Below are 22435 nucleotides of genomic sequence, written 5' to 3' on the forward strand. Positions count from 1 at the left end.
AAAGCTGAGCGCAGAAGAATTGATGCTTTTGAACTGTGGTGTTGGAGAAGACTCTTGAGAGTCCCTTGGACTGCAAGGAGATCCAGCCATTCCATCCTAAAGGAGATCAGTCCTGGGTGTTCATTGAAAGGACTGATGTTTTAGCTGAAACTCCAATACTTTGGCCACCCGATGCGAAGAGCTGACTCATCGGAAAGCACCTGATGCTGGGAAAGATTGAGGGCAGGAGGAGAAGGGGACAAGAGAGGATGAGATGGTTGGATGGCATCACTGACTCAACAGACATGGGTCTGGGTGGACTGCGGGAGTTGGTGATGGACAGGGAGGCCTGGTGTGCTGCGGTTCATGGGGTTGCATAGAGTCAGATATGACTGAGTGACTGAACTGAACTGAACTGAACTGATGGGACTGAATGCCACGATCTTAGTTTTCTGAGTGTTGAGGTTTAAGCCAACATTTTCACTCTCCTCTTTCACTTTTATCAAGAGGCTCTTTAGTTCTCACTTTCTTCCATGAGGGTGGTATCATCTGTATTTCTGAGGTTATTGATATTTCTCCTGACAATCTTGATTCCAGCTTGTGCTTCATCCAGTCCAGCATTTCTCATGATGCACTCTGCATATAAGTTAAATAAGCAGGGTGACAATATTCAGCCTTGACGTACTGCTTTCCCAATTTGGAACCAGTCTGTTGTTCCATGTCCCACTCTGTTTCTTCTTGACCTGCATACAGATTTCTCAGGTGGCAGGTAGGGTGATCTGCTATTCCCATCTCTTCTTTTTTTTTATTTTTTAATTTTAAAATCTTTAATTCTTACATGTGTTCCCAAACATGAACCCCCCTCCTTCCCCACAGTTTGTTGTGATCCACATAGTCAAAGGCTTTGGCATAGTCAGTAGAGCAGAAATAGATGTTTTCCTGGAACTCTCTTGCTTTTTTGATGATCCACCAGATATTGGCAATTTGGTCTCTGGTTCCTCTGCCTTTTCTAAATCCAGCTTGAACATCTGGAAGTTCACAGTTCATGTACTATTGAAGCTTGACTTGGAGAATTTTGAGCATTACCTTCTAGTGTGTGAGATGAGTGCAATTGTGTGGTAGTTTCAACATTCTTTGGCATTGCCTTTCTTTGGGATTGGAATGAAAACTGACCTTAACTTCTCAGTATCTCCCAACACAAGTGACCGCTACTTTCTTTTTAAACTAATGACAACTGTCGCGCTCTTTAGTTTATCCCCTTGCAAGATATTTATCACCAGCTTGCCTCTTCTTCTTGATGGAATCCTACCCAGATTTTATCTCTGCTTCCTTGATTTCTCCTTGAAAGTACAGTAGTCCCCCTTATCTGTGGTTTTGCTTTCTGTGGTTTCAGTTAACCAAGGTAGTTCTATGTCCAAAAAGATTAAATGAGAGTAGTTCCAGACATAAACAATTCATAAGTTTTAAATTGCACACCGTCCTGAGTAGCATGATGCAATGTCTCCCCATCCTGCTTGGCCCTGCAGATCACGTGAACCATCTTTTTGTCCAGTGTATCCTGTCCATTAGTCACTTAGTAATCGTGCTTGTGTTCAAGCATTTTACTTAATAATGGCCCCAAAGCTCAAAAGCAGTTATTGATGCTGGCAATTCAGATATTCTCTCACTGTGCCTAATTTATAAATTAAACTTTATCATAGCTATGTAATTATAAGAAAAAACATAGTCTATATAGGGCTTCATATTATCTGAGGTTTCAGGCATCCACCAGGGGTCTTGGATTGTATTCCCCATGCATAAGGTGGAACTGTTATATCCATAAAATAAAATGCCCAAATCCTATAAGAAACTTCTCCAAATTCATCTTTACTGAGAGGTCCCACGTGTATTCCTGGTGCTTTTAGTCAATGGGCTTTTACAATTCTAAAAGAGATAAAATTGTTCGCCTCCCACCCACCAGGACTGGCTGGAAATCCCATTTGAGTTTTACACGGTGTGCAGCAAACCACGGGGCCCCATCTGTTAGGGCCCCTGTGGGAGCCACTGAGGTGCTTGTTATCGAAGAGGGCAGCTTCACTTGCTCTGTGCCAAGCTGGTTACAAGGACCTTAGGTTGCAGGATAAGGCCAAACATTCTGGGTTCAGTCCCTGTTTCGCAGAAGCCAGGTCACTCCTCGAGGGCTCTCTGTGACTGGGGCATGGGTCTTCCCTGTCTGTGGGACCCGCTGCGACTGGCCTCCTCCCTCGTGAGCCTTCTCCCCTGGTTCAGGCTTCCCGTCTCAGCACCAGCCTCATTCAGGATGGGTGAGCTGTTAGCTTTCTGTCACTCCTAGCTTCTATTTCTAGCTCTGCTACCAGAATGTAATAACCTGCTGAGCCTGGGACGCTCAGTTGCCAAACATAGACTTGGCTTGGGAATGAAGGAGGAAAAATCACCACTCATTCCTTTACAGCAGTGAGTTCAGGACACATCAATCTGTGAATTGCATGCTGGCACACATTCTAGAAAGAGCTGAATGTATATCCTAAAATGTTAAAAGTGGATGTCTTGCCATGGTGGTACTGTTGATCATTAAAAATGCTCACCTTAACCCTGGCAGTCCAGTGGTTAAGACTTCATGCATTCACTGCTGGGGGTACAGGTTCAATCCCTGGTTGGGGAAGTTTTACATGCCACAGTATGCAGCCAAAAAAAAAAAAAATAGTTTACATATATTGCTTATTTTTATTTTTCCCAGCCACACATTGTTTTTATTTTTATCCAATTGGAAGCAAACAGCAGAATGAACACAACATTCAGCAACTCCAGATGGGCTTTTCTCATACTAGAGGGGAGTGATGAATTTAACAGGCACAGATTTTCAGATTTCTGATAACCTCTCACCCAGCCCTGCAGCTTATCTAGGTGGCCACATTTTAACAGAGAAGTGACTCCCTATTGCTTTTTTCCCCCACTATTGCCGTTTCAGGAGCCAGAGCAGGACACTGGCACCCAGTAACCAGCTTGACATGTACCATGTTGGGGGGGGGTGTTAATGGATATGCCAGACTCTGGTTGTCTTGGTGAGAGATGGAGGTGTGAAAACACAAGCCGTGACGATGCCACCCCACACAAATCTGGGCTTAGGCTCAAATAGGTGGAGGCAATCCATCTTTTTTTTTTTTCATTTTCTTTTTCAACCTCACTTAAAGATTCTCTCATACTCTATTCGAATGAATACTGTAAACTTGGTCGTTTTACCAGATTTTTTGTCTTCATTAAATTCTCAGTTTGCTATCCTTATTATTAAAATTTTGATGGCCCTCTCATAGCACCAAAAATAGTTTCCCAAATGGGGTTCAGATTTGATCAAAACATAAACCTCCTAGAATTATAGAGAACAGGCAGAAGTAAAAGTCACCCTAAACCTAAATCTCACAGCTCAGGGCTTTGGAACTGGAAGGGGTGAAATCTACATGCATCGCTGAACTGAAACTCCGCTTGGGAAATTCCCAGAAGCCTTCCATCTCCTCCTCTACTGCCCAGACAGCTGCCCGCAGAGTGTGGGCACACAGCCATCCCATTCAGCCTGGTGACATGTGCCAGCCATGGGGTCCCAAACTTTTCACCTTTTGGGGAAAGACTCCGGTGTGAATTTGGCACAATGGTCTCCATAACTGCTGCTGATAATGGGCTTGCCTCATTCAGCGGCTAGTCCTGCTTGTAAACCAGACAGACATAGCAGACCCATTCTCCTGGGGGTCCCAGGCCCACGTAATCCGAGAGGACTGTGTCATTGCTGATGTTCCTGCCCTTCATGTTGACCACTAGGAAACGGTGCCCTAATGCCTGGGAGCATTCAGTTCTGTCAAGAACAACATGCAGCATTTATCAACTGGATCAACTCTACCCCCTGCAGTGCTCATGGGCTGGTTCTTAACCTCAACCTGGGTGAGTGTCAGCGCTTCGCCCAGCTCGTGACACCTCCCGTCCCATCCCCCACACCCTGTATTTGACCAATTGCATCGCAGGGTGAAGCGAGACTGATAACAGAGGGTAGCAGCAGTCTGCCTCTAATTTTTCTTATGTTGAACATTTGCTTTCAAAATAAGGAAAAAAGTATGTTATTTGTTTTTAGCCACTAAAAATAAAAAACAGAAGATAGGAAGGAAGAAAAAAATGAGAGAAGAAACCAGGGCCTTCTGTAGCGGATGTTTACGTGTGTCGCTGTAGTATATGCGTTTATGGCATCCCTGGAGGTTGGCATTCTCCGGAATTCTGGAGTCACGGTGAGACCGGCTGGGACTCTTAGCTGCAGCGCTGCAATGCTTGCACCTGCACACCTCTCCTTGAGCAACAAAATACACAGAAAGTTTATGAGATTAAAAATAACTGCAGACATGCAATAGTTGAGATAAATTTTGGACACAAGATGGAAAGAGACCAAAGGAACCCCAACTGCCACTTTTGAAGAGCCTGGAGCAAAAGCAGGGTACTGGGCATGCCCCATCCCACCACCACCTAAGGGGTGGGTGAAACACCTAAGCCACCCCTCGCCCTGGCCCTTGGACACACCTCTACCCTCACCCCATAGAAGGAACCAGTGTGCTAGCACCCCAAGGAGCTAGCAAGTCAGGGAATCTGTTGTTTGTTCTCATATGCCCCCTTGTTGCAGCAGGGGCCACAATAAAAGTCTCCTGGAAGGAAAGGTAGAATCAGAAATTACTTCTTTTTATCAGTGTTTTCTCCTGTATTGAAGTGTACCCATTGGAATACAAACTTAGTTTAGTCCTACAGGCAAATGCATTTTTAAAACAGTTTTTAATGGTGTACAAGTATTATGTATTAGAAAAAAATATACTAACATCCATCAAAGCCATGATTTCCTAGTAGTGATATAACTTAAAAAAACCTGAAATCTATTTATGCAAAAATGCAGGCCAATTGATATAGACATCTTATGTAAATTGCAGTACAGGTGGTCCATGGATATGGCAAAAATCAAGATGATATACACAACTTTACACCAGGAAACACTGGCAGAATTTGCTTAATTAGACTTCTCTGAAATGAGGTGAGGTTTGAGATGTGATTCAAAGCAGGGCTTCCAAACACTAGACTGAAGTGATGTGGGGTTGGCTGAGGGCTTGTGAAAACACATTCCAGGTCCCTACCTAGACATTTTAGTGCAGGAGATTTGAGATGGGCTGGCCCTGGGCTTTGTCTTTTCATGATGGTTTTCTGATGACTTGGGTGCAGCCAGGTTTGGGAAACTTGAAGGAAGTGATACCTCCTTGGGCCTGAAGATCAGTTGTTTTCAATAATTAAACCTATTTGAAGTATTTGCTGGCTGTGAAGTCTATGAACCGTTGTTGACATCAACGTGGCTTTGAAAACTTTTAATTTTTAAACTGTGCTTCTGGGTCTCAGCATCGGGGGTGAGTGTCAATTAAACACACACAAGTGAGCACACTGTATCCCGGCCTCAAACACATTATCTGATTTAACCAATTAAACAAACAGGAGTGAGTTACACCATTAGGCTCAACAGAGCTGCTAGAGCAAACCGACGGCTTGGTGCCACCCAGGCATGGGAGTAATAAAAGTGTGTGTTTCTGGTGGGGAGGAGGTGCTCAGGTGGGAGCTATTTCCCTGCAAATTTATGTTTACTCAGGGATTTTCTGGGCTTCCCTGGTGGCTCAGATGGTAAAGAATCTACCTGCAATGTGGGAGACCTGGGTTTGATGCCTGGGTTGGGAAGATTCCCCTGGAGGAAGAAAATGGCTCCCCGCTCCAGTTTTCTTGCCTGGAGAATTCCGTGGACAGAGGAGCCTAGTGGGCTACAGTCCATGGGGTTGCAAAGAGTCAGACACGGCTGAGCGACTAACGCTTTTTGGGGAATTTCAGAGGAATCACTGTGATGCAACTGGGAGGGAGGTCCTGGGTGGAAGCACTCTGGGAGGGAAACCCTGGGCTGGGGCCACCTGAGTCTTGTGAGAAGGTAATTGGGAGGCATGTGGGTGAGGAGGGGTGAGAAACCAGGAAGCTGCGGTTGTGCTAGGCAAGGATGAGAACTGACGGGAAGCTGGTAGCAGTAGAGAGGCACAGTGGCTTTACTGAGGGGCTGATAAAATCTTCTGTCCGAATAGTAGCAAATGGTTCTTCCTGAGGTGAAGAGGAGCAAGATATTACCCCAGAGGACATTTAGGAAGCAGAATAAATTTTTTATGATCAAAATGGGTGAATCTATGTGTTACAGCAAGCGCATATCTTGAATTTCCCAGGGGCAGCCTTCAGTTCAGTGGCTTTGTCCTATGGTGTAACTGACTGTTAGGTAATGGTTCCCGGATTTTATTTTGCTTAAAAAAATTTTTTTTTTTGGCCATACCTCGCATCATGTGGAAAGTTCCCCAACCAGGAATCGAACCTGTGCCCCATGCAGTGGAAAGTTGGAGTCTTAACCACTGGATGGTCAGAGAGATCCCAGTGTTACTTGATTTTAGGATAAACATTTGAGAAAAAAAAATGGTGAAAGTGCCTGAGGACAGAAACCCAAGGTGCCCACCAGATGACCCTGCTCTGTGAAAGCTGGGACATGTGAATTGCTGAACCTTTCAGATTCTGCAAGAGTGGATATTTGGATCCCACAAGGTAAAGGGGCCAAAGTCCCCAGGCCAGGCTTCCAGAGGCAGTAGCTACTGTTTTTCACCTGCTTCCAATCCAAAAAGTCCTACTCACAGATTCCTGCTGCTGCTGCTAAGTCGCGTCAGTCGTGTCCGACTCTGTGCGATCCTATAGACGGCAGCCCACCAGGCTCCGCTGTCCCTGGGATTCTCCAGGCAAGAACGCTGGAGTGGGCTGCCATCTCCTTCTCCAATGCATGAAAGTGAAAAGTGAAAGTGAAGTCGCTCAGTCATGTCCGACTCTTTGCGACCCCATGGGCTGTAGCCCACCAGGCTCCGCCGTCCCTGGGATTCTCCAGGTAAGAACGCTGGAGTGGGGTGCCATTGCCTTCTCCACACAGATTCCTAGTAAAATTAAAAATTTCCTCTTTCCATCTGATGGGAAATTTTCATACTGTGTTGTGAGACAAAGATATGTCTTTACATCTTTTACTATTTCCTTTTCTTACCCGTTTCTTCACTCACAAATGCTTCAAAACTATTTTTAGTCTGCCAGTGTCCTTTTGTTGTTGTTCTTACAGGAATAAAAGTTATAGAATTTGGGGTGAGGTTTTCAAAGGCGTTGGCTTTATGACAGTTTGGTTATCAGTTCAGTTCAGTTCAGTCGCTCAGTTGTGTCCAACTCTTTGCGACCCCATGAATTGCAGCACGCCAGAAAGCAATGGCAACCCACTCCAGGACTCTTGCCTGGAAAATCCCATGGGCGGAAGAGCCTGGTGGGCTGCAGTCCATGGGGTCGCGAAGAGTCGGACACGACTGAGCGACTTCACTTGCACTTTTCACTTTCATGCACTGGAGAGGGAAATGGCAACCCACTCCAGTATTCTTGGCTGGAGAATCCCAGAGATGGGAGCCTAGTGGGCTGCCGTCTATGGGGTCGCACTGAGTCAGACACGACTGACGTGACTTAGCAGCAACAGCAGCAGGCCTCCCTGTCCATCACCAACTCCCGGAGTTCACTCAGACTCACATACATCGAGTCGGTGATGCCACCCAGCCATCTCATCCTCTGTCTTCCCCTTCTCCTCCTGCCCCCAATCCCTCCCAGCATCAGAGTCTTTTCAAATGAGTCAACTCTTCGCCATGAGGTGGTCAAAGTACTGGAGTTTCAGCTTTAGCATCATTCCTTCTACTATGGAATAATTTTAGAAAAGAAATTGCTTTAGAGGGAACAGAAAATAGAGGTTACCAGAGCTTGTCCACTAGGTGTCACTCTTGATCCAACTAAACCTGGCTAACAGCGTTCATAAAAACAAGTATGTTTAAGGTATTTCCTTGGTTACATAAAAATGAATAACAAAATGTCCCCACGTGTGTGTTCTTAAGTGTTTTGCTGGCGACTTCTGTCATAAAAGGGGACCCTATATCATTTCTCCAGAGAACTCATTCCAATCAGAGAGGTTTGTTCTGAGACTTTTTGGGAGCTGCAGCCTGGCCGCTTGAGTTGGAGCTTCCTCAATTCATCCATCGCTTTTCATGACACTGGACCCAGCTGCTTTGGAGATCACAGTGGACTATGAGAGCCAAATGTTTCTAAAAAGCCCCATTTCTGCTTGCTGCTTCCGGAAGTGCTGTCTCCCAGAAGTGCTGTCTCCCAGTCTTTGCAGACAGCACTTCCACCTACTCCATGCGACCATCATCTCCGTGCGTTCCGGGCACCCAGCGCGCCCTGAGCCGCTTTCCCCTACGGAGTGACCCCCCAAACGGGGACGTTCAGAGACAGCTAAGCCCAGGGGAGTTGGGGTAGGGGTAGGGGTTGGGGAGATCCCCTCTTCATGGCAGTCGCTATGGCCTAATGCAGGTAAAATCACTGCTAGCAATTTTGAATTTCAGAATTTGGAATTATTTGCATTAGTTATGAGGACTGGCCAAATTCCATTCATTTGTCTTTTGTACTGCCTCCGGGGATAAAATTGGATATACAAATTTAGAGTTTACAAGAAAGGAACAATCTGATTCAGTTAGATTGCACTTCTAATTAAACATAATTTCATTATTATTTTAAAGAATATTCTTTCTCTAAAATATAAGTAGTTCACCTTCAGAGAACAGGTTATAAGAACATATTTATTTAATCACACTTTCCAGTTCAAGAGGTTGTCCTAAATCTGCTCCTGGTATGATCTTGAGTACAACCCTTGGTGTTGGGGATCATTGCTACCATGTTTCTCATGGGGACTACAGTTGTAATGTCCTGCTTGCCAAGCTGGAATTTAAACCCAGACCATCTGACTCCAAAAACTATAATATCCATTAAACCAGTGGTTCTTAACCAGGCTATGCATTTTAATCTCCTGGTGATTTTCTCAATATATGTACTCCCAGACTCATGCTGGACTTTCTCCATCAGAAGTCCCCGTGTGATACTGGGTTCATTCAATAAAGAAACATAAAATGGGTGTATAATGCCATGTCCGGTAGTAATGAATGTTTGGGGAAGAAAAAAAAAAAAAGTAGAATGAGGGAGTAGAGATTGACAGGAAGGGCTATTTTAGAAAGGGGCAATTAGGGAAGACCAGCCCCTCCAGGGAGCAGGCATCTGAACTTAGACCCTGTTGAAGCCAAGCAGCAAACTTTGCAGATGTACATGGGAAGTGTGTTCTACCAAAGGAATGAGCAGGTGCCAAGGCCCTGAGGCAGCCTTGTGCTTGGCATGGAGAACCGGCAAGAAAATGAGTGTGGCTGGGGTGGTGGTGATGAGAGGAGATGGGTCAGGAGGTGGCTGGCAGCCAGATGTTAGGCCTTCAACTGGTGTTGCACAACTTTTCAAACAAGTGCACACATGCATTGTCATTCCTCCCGTGCTCTCTCCTCTGCCCCTTCCCTTGCCAAGCAACAAGAAGGAAAAACAGGGAAGGGAGAAGCACCGTGAAAACACAGCCCTGATGAGCCACGGCCACTGCAGTTCAGCGTTGTTCAGGGGAACAAGAGGACTGAAAACGTTAGTGGTGAATGAGTAGCTGCTAATTTGATAATCACCGTGAATCCGAGTGAAACTGATTTGTTTGCCTCACTGTCTACAATTTACTTTTATTTGTGATTGAATTGTAATTTCCATTTAAAATCATTATAAGGAAACAGTACGTTCCCATCACGCTCGCTTAAGTACCATCCTGGAGTTTTAAGTTTTCCTTTAACATTAAATCTGGTCATGCTGTCTTTCATTCCTATCATCAGGGCTTTCTCTTAAGTAGATGCTGTTCTTTTCCTTGTGTTTATAACATGGGGACAAGCCACACATGCCTGGAGAAGTGATGTTTTGCTTCTGAGAGAAGTGCAGATTGGTGACATTTGAAAATTTTTCTCATGAAAGTTAAATATCTCCCATAATTTGGGGGAAAATCTTTCACATAGATATAATTAAAAATAAATATTAAAAAATATAAAAAATATATATTTATTAAAGCAGGGATAAAATGCCATATCCACAAAGTTTAAATCCAGTATTGTAGTGGACCTTAAACAATTAAACAACTCAATATGTTGAATACAGTTATATTCAATATATTAATGTTAGCTTATTTCCCATATGCTTAGATATATTATTTTAACTACCAACTAAAAAATAAAATAATATGTTTTTTGATTGGCCACTTGCTTAAGCCAGCTGGAAAAGTCAGGTGAGAGATGGTTCCGGAGGAAAATTGCGCCTCTGCTTGTTATGCGCCTTGCGAGCCTGCTCTCTGGTGGCTGAAACACAGGTTAGGGATGACTTCAGAAAGCACGAACACTTTCGTGACCTCAGAATATGTCAGTAAAGAAGTATATTGTGAAACGGGATGCAAAATGTGATCCATATTTGTTAAGTCAAAATCATTTGTCTACATGTGCATCCAGCAATGTCTAGAATGATACATTCACAATGATACCTCATGGTAAAGTTATTCTTTTAATGGAGGGTGGTTTCTGGGTGATTTCATTTTTATTTTGTTGCTTGTTTATACTTCCTAAGATGAACACATATTTGTATAATAAACTTGTACAATAAAGCTTATATACTTTTCTATTGTAGAAAAACCACTAAAAACGATTTTTAAAAAATGACATGTTGTTGAATTGTTGACTCATACTTCTAAAAATGTTTTAATTGGAGGATAATTGCTTTACAATATTATGTTGGTTTCTGCTATACAACCCATGAATCAGTCACAGGTATGCATATATCCTCTTCCTCTTGAACTTCCCTCTCACCCCCCACCCCACCCTGCTCCTCTGTGTTGTCACAGAGCACTGGGCTGAGCTCCCTGGGTCATACAGCAACTTCCGCTTAGTTATCTATTTTGCATATGGTAATGTATATGCTTCAGTGCTACTCTCTCCTCCCACCCTCTCCTTCCCCCGCTGTGTCCACAAGCCTCTTTTCTATGTCTGCGTCTCTATTCCTGTCCTGCAAATAGGTTCATCAGGAGCATATTTCTAGGTTCCATATATACGTGTTATTATATTTATTTTTCTCTTTCTGACTACTTCAGTCTATATAACAGGTTATACGTTCATCCACCTCGCTAGAACTGACTCATATTCATTCCTTTTTGTGGCCAAGTAATATTCCATTGTATGTGTCTCACAACTTCTTTATCCATTCATCTGTCAATAGACATCTAGTTGCTTCCATGTCCTATCTACTGTAACAGTGCTGCAAAGAACATCGGGGTACATGTGTCTTTTTCAATCTTAGTTTTCTCAGAGTATATGCCCAGTAGTGGGTTTTTGGGTCATATGGTAGTTTTATTCCTAGTTTTTAAAGAAATTTCCATACTGTTCTCCATAGCGGCTCTATCAACTGACATTCCCACTAACAGTGCAAGGAGGTTCCCTTTTCTGCACACCCTCTCCAGCATTTATTGTTTGTGGATTTTTTAATGATGGCCACTCTGACCGGTGTGAGGTGATACCTCATTGTAGTTTTGATTTGCATTTTTCTAATAATGAGCGATGTTGAGCATTTTTTCAGATGTTTTGTTGGTATCTGTATTTGACTCATAATTATTTTACTTCAGCTCACACTTTGCCTTCCAAAGTGGAAAAAATTAGCTTGATTCTTTTTTCTTTTTTTTTTTTTTTTACTATTATAATTACTCTAGCTGTACACCACAGAGGAAGGAACGGTTTTTCTGTGACTGTTTACGCTTTTCCGGAGTTAGGCTCAGGGTACTCTGGATTCGGCAGGACACTTTGCTCTATCCCTTCTCTCCACTAGAGGGCAGCAGATGATAGAAGGATTCACGGGCCATTAAGGTTAACTTCCTGTTGACAGCTTTGGGGATGAGAAATGGTCTGAGCAGAGCTGGCTGGGTGTCACAGTGATTCTGTCATTCAGAAAGCCATATGGTTTATTTGTATTAGTGCAAATTAAAAACAGAATCTTTTCCTTTTCTCCAAACTATGGGGGAGCAGAAAATTAACTTCTGCCCCATTATTAGGAGTTTCTGAGGATGCTAATAACACAAATTTGCACACTTAGGAATAGGACTTGCACCAAACACTTTTTTTTCCCCCCATAAAACTGGCACATTATGTACTATATATCCTTGGAAGTTCTGATTAAGTAAATTTGAGGCAGGGTCTAATATGAAGTTGAGATATAAAACCTAGGTAAACTGTTCTTGCCCTCAAGGTATGAAATCAAAAGCCAATATGATTCAAATTGTATTTCATGGGATGTAAAGGAGTAGTGATTAGTAAAGAAAATTCTAGGATAGTAAATTTAAAATTGAGTCAGGATTTGAAGAAAGTCATGCCTACAGATTAGAGAGGAGGCTTTACAGGGGTTGAAAACTGGTGCCCCCTGAATCCCGCTGCAGAAGTACTTTGATCAGCAGAATGCTTTAAATTTTTTAAACTTGAATTTCTTTAAGGAGGACGTGTGTACTTTTTAGTTTGCTGTATTTCCCAACGTCCCCTATCATTGTGCATCCAGCATGTGGCAGATTTCTCATACCTTCCTGGCCCCAGTCACAGAAAAATTATCCATTCCTCTGCTGTGTAGGGTTTGAGTACCTATAATAAATCAGGAAAAATTACAGAGGAATCAAGACATTTGTGATTGCAATCCTGGCTTAGAGGAACTGGGGGAGGGGGCCTAGACGGGAGGAGGAGGCAGTGATCCAGGAGGCAGGACGTGAGACTTGGGCCAGAACTGGGAGTAGGTATGTCAAGCTGGGAGGCTGCTGTATTTAGACTGGGTTGACTTGGGCAAAGTGGTCACTCCAGACCTCACCACTCCCCTGTGTCCCCCGAAAAGCTGGGGGCTGAGAGAATCAGCACCCCATATCTAGGATACAGGACTCTCCTTAAATGATCTTGGTAGCACCACGTGGTGTTGAAATACTGCCCTGGAGCTCCTGCTGGTCCTGACTCAATGGCTCACTGGGGCCATAGTACTTCAATCACTGCACAGATTTTCTCATCCTAATTTAAAGGGATTGCATAATGCAGTGTTAAAAGATTCACTCGGCATTAGCCCAATGATTAGAGCTCAGAAATGAAAGACCAATATCCAGTATTTACAAGTAGGCCAAGCTGCCAATCAAGTTCTTGAACTCCTGAGAAGAGCATTGGTCGCTTTGCATTATGGGAGGAAACAGCGGTGGGAGGAGGGATGAAGAGACACAGAGTGTTAAGTCCAACAACGTTAAATGCCCTGCGTGCCTCCTAAGTCGCTTCGGTGATGTCTGACTCTTCACCACCCTACGGGCCCACCAGGCTCCTCTGTCCATGGGATTCTCAGGCATGAATACTGGAGGGGGTTGCCACTTCCTCCTCCAGGGAATCTTCCTGATCCAGGGATCAAACCCAAATCTCTTATGTCTCCTGCGTTGGCAGGTGGGTTCTTTACCACTAGCACCTGGGAAACCCAACTCTAATGCCAACCTTTTCTAACCAAGTAAACTTAGGAAAGCCATTGAACTTCTCTGAGCATCAGTTTTGTTGGCAAAATGGTGACACAGGCTTGTGTCTGGCAGGGTTCTTCAGAAAATTAAATGAGACAGTGTCTGCAAATGTCTTGCATGTCTTCATTTTTGCCCTCATCCCGCATGGAAGTCACTCTCCTAAATCCCCAGACCTGTCTGCCAGAGGGAGTCCTGAGTGAGAAGGCTCAAGGTTTCAAAAACGCAGCATGAAGATTTCATCTCTATGAGAAGGCTGCGGAGAGCAGCTGCACTGACGTCTCCTTGATTAACTCAATTAAAACTCTGAACAGTTAATATGCTGTTTTCAGACAGTTTTGATTGTCACAGCATTTTGCAGCTGCTCTGTCATCCAAAGAATGGTGTTTTAGGGTCAGAGACTGCCTCTAGAGGAAGTGGGGAGAGCCCCAGCTGCCCATGGTGATGACTTGGTGGGGGAAGGAGCACCTCTCACCAAGGAAGGATTCTGCCTCCCTGCCACCAAACCTGCAGGACTTTGTTGAAGCCCTGTTGCTTTCATCTATGTCATCTTGTTCTTTCTGGAGTCATTTGGCTATCTCCAGCAAAAATCCTGCTTTTCAACACACGTGAGGGATATGATGCACCCCTCTGCCTAACTGTGCAGTTGTCTGGGGAAGGAAGAAGGACTGGGAAGACCTGAAGGCTCCAAATGATTGAAGCAAGCCCCTAGCAGGTGCCTCTGTTATATCACAATTTCCTCCAGAAAACCCCAGTCAGGAATCTAAGCAAAGTAATTAAACAGTAATATACTCAAGGCAATGGCACCTCACTCCAGTACTCTTGCCTGGAAAATCCCATGGGTAGAGGAACCTGGTAGGCTGTAATCCATGGGATAGCTAAGAGTCGGACATGACTGAGTGACTTCACTTTGACTTTTCACTTTCATGCATTGGAGCAGGAAATGGCAACCCACTCCAGTGTTCTTGCCTGGAGAATCCCAGGGATGGGGGAGCCTGGTGGGCTGCCGTCTATGGGGTCGCACAGAGTCGGACATGACTGAAGCGACTTAGCAGCAGCAGTATACTCAATGTCAGGCTTCCCCTATGGCTTAGTGGGGTAAAGAATTCTCATGCAATGCAGGAGACTTAAGAGACACAGGTTCAATCCCTTGGTCGAGAAGATCCCCTGGAGGAGGGCATGCAACTCACTCCATTATTCTTGCCTGGAGAACCCCATGGATAGTGGGGCCTGGCAAGCTACAATCCATAGGGTTACAAAGAGTTGGACACAACTGAAAGAACTTAGCACACATACTCCATAACTAACTAGAAAGGTCCATCTTGTTAGACTACCTCATCCTTAGGTAAAATCTGTTTTGAATAGAACTGTGGATGGTAGGTAAGGCATGATGTCGCTAGATGTGGTTTCATAGTTTCAGAGCTTAACAAAGAAAAATTTTCTCTCTTTTTTTTTTTTTTTTTAAAGTTTTGAAATGAGGCCCAGAACTACTTATTAACCTCTAAAATTCTTGGTGGCTTGTTTAAAACTCAGCCATAGATGTCTAAGGACAGAAGAAGTTGGATGAGAAAGGTGAGACTGAGGCTTGGTTGGGGTGTTATGGGAAGCCATAGGGTGGAGATTTGGAAGTGAAAGGTGCTCAAGCAACTGGCTTTTAGGTGGAAATAAGAAAAAGAGTACTGAAGTTACTCCTAGGGTGGACGGGCTCTGGGCTGGTGGCAGTGGGGGACTATACGGGAGGCAGGAGGCCCCTAGGCGCTAAATTTAAGATGGCACTCACTGTCAGGTTCATGTGGATGCAGGGTGCGCATCTGGGAGAGAGTGCCTCCTTAAATTTTGCATCTTGGGTGCTTGGCTTGTACATCCTAGTCCAGGTCTTGGGGGCAGAGTAAAGTGAAGAGAGATTCTGGTTTCTCCGAGAGTTTCAAGCTTACCTCCTATTTTGGTTACCCAGAGGTTCTGATAAAAATCCGAAGAGCTAAACTCTGGGAAGGGAAGTCTCAGATGAGTGCTGGGTTTATAATATAGTAAGACTTCCCTGGTGGCTCAGATGGTAAAGCGTCTGCCTACAACGTGGGAGACCTGGGTTTGATCCCTGGGTTGGGAAGACCTCCTGGAGAAGGAAATGGCAACCCACTCCAGTATTCTTGCCTGGAAAATCCCACGGACGGAGGAACCTGGTAGGCTACAGTCCATGGGGTCGCAAAGAGTCGGACACGACTGAGCAACTTACCTTTACCTAAACAATAATGATGCACCTTTTGGTAAATTGGAGGGTGAGGGAAGAACACTGTCTCTCAGACATATCCAAGATATTCACTAGGGAATTGTAATACATTTATAAATGTACAATGGCTCTGATGTAAATGGAGTCCCCAGCATTTTGTGGTGTGCAGTGTAAACAATAGCACATCCCAGCCTTCGGGATCCAGTTGAAAGTTTGTTTTCTCGTCTTTATGCAATATGTTGCCTATTCTTTATCATGAAAAGTTTTAAATAACAAGAAACAGAAGAACGGTCTAAGCTCTGTTAATTCTTTTTCCTGTTGTGTTGGCCTGGAATATTTTCATCCTTATCAGATTTTAAAATAAATTCGTGAAACTTTGTTTCACACAATATGAGACTACTTCCAAATGCAATTTTTCTTTCTTTCTTTCTTAAATAAAAAGAGACTTGGTTCCACAAGTTCAAGTTGTTTAAAGAATGTTCAATATGATCTAATGTTGGGAAAGCTTTGTTAGTAACTCCTTCATCTTGAAATAAGCTTCTAGGGAAGTTTAGCAAAACCTGAAAGGCTTTAAAAACATTTCCACAACAATCAAGGTCCACAGAAGTATATGGTCAGGTTTTAAACAAGATGTAAACATTTGTCATTTAAGCAAAAAATACAAAAAACTTCCTCCACATTAAGGTCCATTTATAATCCAGGTATTAGGTTGGAGAGCTGAGATTTTTCCCGCCTTCTTTTTACCTTTCTTCTTTTCTTTCAACTTGCCCCCTCCATTCCTTTCTCCCCATTTCCTTTTGCTCTGTGTGACGCTACTGAAATGATTGCCCTTCTTTTTTTTTCTTCCTTCTTCCTTTGCTTCCTTGCTTATAAGATTCAGAGGGAAAAAAAAAAAGAATCAAATATCTGTTTCACAGCCATTTCATAAACAATACTGGCTCCTTTTTTCTGGTACCACTGGGCAATGAAAAGCTCTGTAGGAGGACATTTATGACAGTGTAGTGATGAATTCATGACGCCTCCATAGCGTTGACTTGAAACAGACCCACTGTGTTTTTCTGCATTTAGCCGAGACCAAACCAGAATGAATGCCCATGGGTGCTCAGCTGGATACGTGAAACAAAGAGGTTTTCTATTTTGTGATGAAAGGAAAAATAATTTGGGGGGAAAAACCCTACCCAGACCAGAAGTTGAGTTTGTATTTGCTTCAGTCAAACTGCTTCCAGCCCTGTCATGTATGTCTATGGACCTTGATTGTTGTAGAAATGTTTTTAAAGCTTTTCAGGTTTTGTTAAACCTCCCCAGAAGTTTATTTAGAGATACTAACATAGCTTTCCTAAGATTAGATCATATTCAACACTCTCTACTTTTAAACAACTTAAACTTTATGGAACCAAGTCTCTCTCTTGCTTTTCTTTTTTAAATTGCTTCTGGAAGTAGTCTCATCTTATGTCAAATGGATTTGCAGGAATTTATTTTAAAATCTGATAAGGATGAAAATATTCCAGTTTACCCCAACAGGAAAAAGGATTAACATGGCTTAGATCATTCTTCTTTTCCTTGTTATTTAAAACTTTTCATGATAAAGAATATGCAACATATTACATTAAGACAATAAAACAAACTTTGAGCTGAAGCCAGAAGGCTGGGGTGTGCTGTTGTATAGAACGCACATCACACAATGCTGGGGACTGCACTCACATCAGAGCCATTGCACATTTATATATTTATTACAACAATTCCCTAACAAATAGCCTGGAGATGTTTTGAGAAGGGGCTTCCCTCTCACCCTCCAATTTGCAGAAAAGATACCATCTGGGAAAGCAGTGGTCTTGATGCTGAGTTAGTATTTAAAAGGTTTATTTTTGATCCTTTGGTTGTAGGCATCTAGCTGAACTGAAATGATTAATTTGGATCTGTTGTATCCTGCTGTGCTTAAACTTAGGACCTTTCTCCCAACTTTCGGGTCATTCCAAAACAAAAAAATCAAAAAAGAAAACATGGGGTATTTGCTTTCTCCTGAGCCTGAACTGCTTCTCCTTAGTCTCTACTTTATGCCAGGTGCTGTTCTAAGCTCTTGATGGATTGTTCTAAGCTCATTGAGTCTTATACTATTACTCCTTTTTTTTCGTTTTTGTGTTTTTCCTTTTTTTAGGACAGCATTGCATGGCATGAGAGATCTTAGTTCCCTGAATGGATATCAAACCCATGCCCATTGCAGTGCAAGCATGGATTCTCAGCCACTAGATCGCCGGGGAAGTCCGTCTTAATCCTTTTTCAGGAATGAGGAGTCTAAGGCCCAGAGAGGATACGAAATTTGCCTGTGGTCACACAGGTGGTGAAGCTAGGATTTGAACCCAGACAAGGAGGCATCAAAGCTCTTGGTTTTAACCATTTAGCTCATCTACCTTTTCCAAAGTGAAGTGTCAGTCGCTCAGTTGGATCTGACTCTTTGTGACCCCATGGACTGTAGCCTGCCATGCTCCTCTGTCCATGGTATTCTCAAGGCAAGAATACTGGAGTGGGTTGCCATTTCCTTCTCCAGGGGATCTTCCAGACTCAGGGATCAAACCCTGGTCTCCTGCATTGCAGGCAGATTCTTTACCATCTGAGTTAGTCTCTTTTCCCTGATGCCTGTGCTCCTGTCTAAAGCCCTGTTTTAAACAGCGTTGGCCATCCTCGGCCCTGCAGTAGAATTGCCCCTCCTTCACTGTGCCACTCAATTAGATCTCCTCTGGGCACTGTCATTCAGTGTTTCAGTACACCTCTTTGAGGACCAGCCTAATTTGGATCAATTCCCTTAGCCCTGGTTCCCTCCAGTTTCAATTTTTTGCCATTCTCTATGCAACAACTTCTGCAGACCCCACCTGACTTGTGATGGATGAGGATGGCCGGGGGCAACTGCTATTGGGGGCCATGTGGTTCCTATTTATTTTTAACTCCTAGTGTGGCAAAGCCCCAGGAGTTTTCCATGTGTTGTGAAGGCAGGACCAGGGTGTGGGGAAACAGGAAGTCTCCTTTGCTCATGGGAAGATAAATTGATGCAGCTGCTCTGGAGGGCAGTTTGGCAACCTCTACCATGTACATTCAAATTTTAGTTAGACTCCGACCACATCTTAGAACCTCCGCTTCTGCTGCTCACCTCTGAGTCACCGTGTCTCTCATCTGGGTTGTGCAGGAGCCTCCTGTTTAGTCTCCCTGCTTCCACTCTTGCCTCCCAAACTCTATCCTCAACACATTCTCTGTTCTCAATATGTTCAGAGTAAATATTTTAGAACAGAAGCCAGATCATGTCACATGTCTTTCTCAAAGCCTTCTGTTGGCTTCCTTCCATTTGCTCTCATTTAATTAAGAGCAGAACCCCAAATTCCCATAATGGGGTAGTGAGGCCCTACGTAACTTGGGCCCAGCACCTCTTTGATCTTATGTCTTATTCTGTCCTTCTTGCTCCCTCTGCTCTAGCCACACAGGCCTACTTGCTTACCTTGAACATTCCAGAGATCCTTTTGTTGTAGCATCTTTATATGGATGTTCCTTTTGCTTAGAACAGTCTTCCCTAGATATCTGCAGGGTCAAACCCCTCACTTCCTTGTGGTCTTTGATGAAATATTACTTTCTCAATGGGGCCGTCACTAATCACTCAGTTTAAAACAGCAAATTCCTGATTCTGTTCCCTTTAACTTTTCTCTACTTATTTCTACAGCTGTTTTAGCATCTAACATACTTGATTGGCTGACTCATTTGTTTTGGCTGTGTCTGTTTCTTTTCGTAAGGATGTAAGCTTATTCATTTCTTCCAGAGAAGAAATGAATTTTTCTGTTTTTTTTTAAAATTTTATTGACAGTGCTTGGCAAGCTGTCAAATAAATATTTATTTATAAATACATTTAAAAAATACTCATTGGATAGTTTTTTGAATTTACTGAATGGTATTGGATTCAGGAGTTCTACTTCTAGGAATTAATTCTATGACACACAAGTGCACAAAGTGACAGAAACACTGAGAGCCACTGAATCTTATTCACTGTGTGAAGACTGAGATGCTCTCCCAAGAGACTGAGAATTACCTGAAGGCTCTATTTAAGGAATTGTACAAAGTCTCAGACTGGGCAGGAATAAAAATTGCTCCACGTTCTTACCACCTCCTAGAAAGTAGGGGCTGATGTGAAGACCACATTGGTTATAGTCAAAACTACATTTTCTTGGCACCTCTGAGTAAAAACTTGAAACATACACCTGGGTGCAGTTGAACTTTTCTTATTTCTCCCAAATTAATAAATAAGCTTCAAAGTGGAGAAAAAAGAAGGGTTCACATGCTGAAGAAAGCTGTCAACAATTAAGATCAGACGTTTCCCAGGTGGTGCTAGTGGTAAAGAACCTGCTTGCAAATACAGGAGACATGAGTTGTGGGCTTGATTCCTGGGTCAGGAAGATCCCTTGGAGGAACTAATAGCAACCCACTCCAGTATTCTTGCCTGGAGAATCCCATGGACAGAGGAGCCTGGCAGGCTGAGGTCCATGGGGTTGTAAAGAGTTGGACACAACTGAAGCAACTTAGCACGCATGCACTTCCCAAGAGGGGCCAAGCTAGGGCTGTCCCCTTGATCATCTCTTCTACCCCCACATGCCTAGATGAGCAGATTACAGAATAAGTCCAGCGGTCACAGTTCTGTCTCCCAAGATATGGTGGGGCTCCTGAAGACTCCCTCTTAGGAGTAGGAGCTCCTGTGAGAAGTGGTATACCCTCTCCTGGTTGGATGTAGTTCCATCCAGGGCTCACTGTGGCGTTGCCACTGGAGTGGTTTCCTTCTTGGGAGAGCTTGACAGTTCCTCCAGGGGTCTGGAGGTAATCTGAACCCAAGGACTACTGCTTAGCTGGGATATTCTGCAAGCAGGAGGCCTGCAGTGTCATCCGCTGCAGAGAGGTGAGAAGGAGTGGGGGTCATTTGCTTGGGAAGAGGAAGACAGCCACCCCACCTGTAGCTCTTCATGCCCTTAGGGAGAACGGAAGATGAATTCACAGAGAACTGGGTCTTCACGTAAAAGAGCATGAAGGAGAGAGTTAAGAGTGTGGGCTCAGGCGTTGTCCGGCAGCCTCTGGTCCAAGTGAGTACATAATGTTTGGGGACTGTATTAGTGTGTTAGGGCTGCCATAACAAAAAAGATCAGGAGGCTTAAACAACAGAAATTATTTTCTCACAGTTATGAAGGTGAGAAGTCCAAGATCAAGGTGTCGGCAGGTTGGTTTCCTCCGAGGTTTCTCTTCAGCTTGCAAATGGCTGTCTTCTCATTGTGTCCTTACAGTGTGTGTGCAGCCTTGGTGTTTTTTTGTGTGTCTAAATTTCCTCTTTTTAAAGGAGCACCAGCTCATACTGGATTTGGGTCCACCCTAAGAGCTTCATTTTAGCTTAATATCTTAAAAAATACCCTATTTACAAATACAGTCACATTCTGAGGCATAGGAGTTTTGGGGCTTCCATACATACATTTTGCAGGGGACATAGTTCCACTCAGCAGAAACCAAGTCTCCTATGGGGCTGGCTGAAGGGCTGCCATGTTCTGAGGTGGCTCAACAATGGAGGAAAGCATGGGGAAGCTGAGTACCATTCCAAGAAAATCATCCCCCTCACAGGGAGACTTCCCCATCAGCAGAGGCTACCAGTAGCAAGTGGAACTAAATTGAGTAAGAAAAAGAAAGAACTCCTAAAGAGAGAGGCCTCCTAAACATCCATACATTGCTGGCAATGTAAGAGAGTCTCTGCTTGTCTTATTCCTCCTACCCTCTGACCCTTAACCCAAAATGCCTCATCTGGTAAAGGAACTGGACTCCTGCTTCCTCCATCCAATTAAAGAGCTTCTTCCCAATTCTAAGTCCCTTGAGCCAATGCTAGGTCTTCACTGGGGAGAAGAGAGGAGAAGAGATTAAAATTGAAAATGAGGTGGGGATTTTAAACAAATTAAAATGAAATTTAACTAAAAGTGGCAAGAAAGTTATAGGATCTGCCTAAGCACTTGTATAGGAGAAGAAAGGAAATTTCTCAGTTGAATGCAGTGCTTGAAAAAAATAAAGCTCTCTCAATTTAAACTCCACCAAGTTGATATTTCTCAACAAACTGGATATTTATCTCTTTATATAAATAAAGGAGCATGTCTTGGAAAACACAGGAAACTGTTTTCACAATTATCTCTGGGAAAGGGAAATTCAAGATGGGAGTTGGTGGGGGAAGAAAATGTACTGTTCCCTCCATATTCTTTTGAACTTAAAAAAAATACCATGTGCATGTATTACTTAAAAAACAAACAATTTAAAACTAATTAGAATCATATGATACTCATAGAGCAAGGGCTGAATTAAGAAATTGCCCATAAAGGTGCATGTTAATTACAAATACATTAAAGTAGTTTATCACCAGTGGGAAAAAATTATTGTAAGTTAAAGCAGGGGAATTGTGATGGAAAGAAGGTGAGGTTTGCTGGTGTGCGGAGAAAATCTTTTCTAAGCATTTGGAGAAAGATCTGTGGAAGATGGAATAAGAGAGACTTGGCCCAGTGCTCCAATGTTAGAAAACAATGTGAACCGCTGATGCTGTTGCTTGAAGGGAGATAAATGTTGTGACAGATGCCTGCAAAGAATTTGGCAAGGAATGGGGTTCCATTTGGTATCATGCATTTCAAGGT

The sequence above is a fragment of the Budorcas taxicolor genome, chromosome 1, assembly GCF_023091745.1.
Source record: "Budorcas taxicolor isolate Tak-1 chromosome 1, Takin1.1, whole genome shotgun sequence".
NCBI classification, from domain to species: domain Eukaryota; kingdom Metazoa; phylum Chordata; class Mammalia; order Artiodactyla; family Bovidae; genus Budorcas; species Budorcas taxicolor.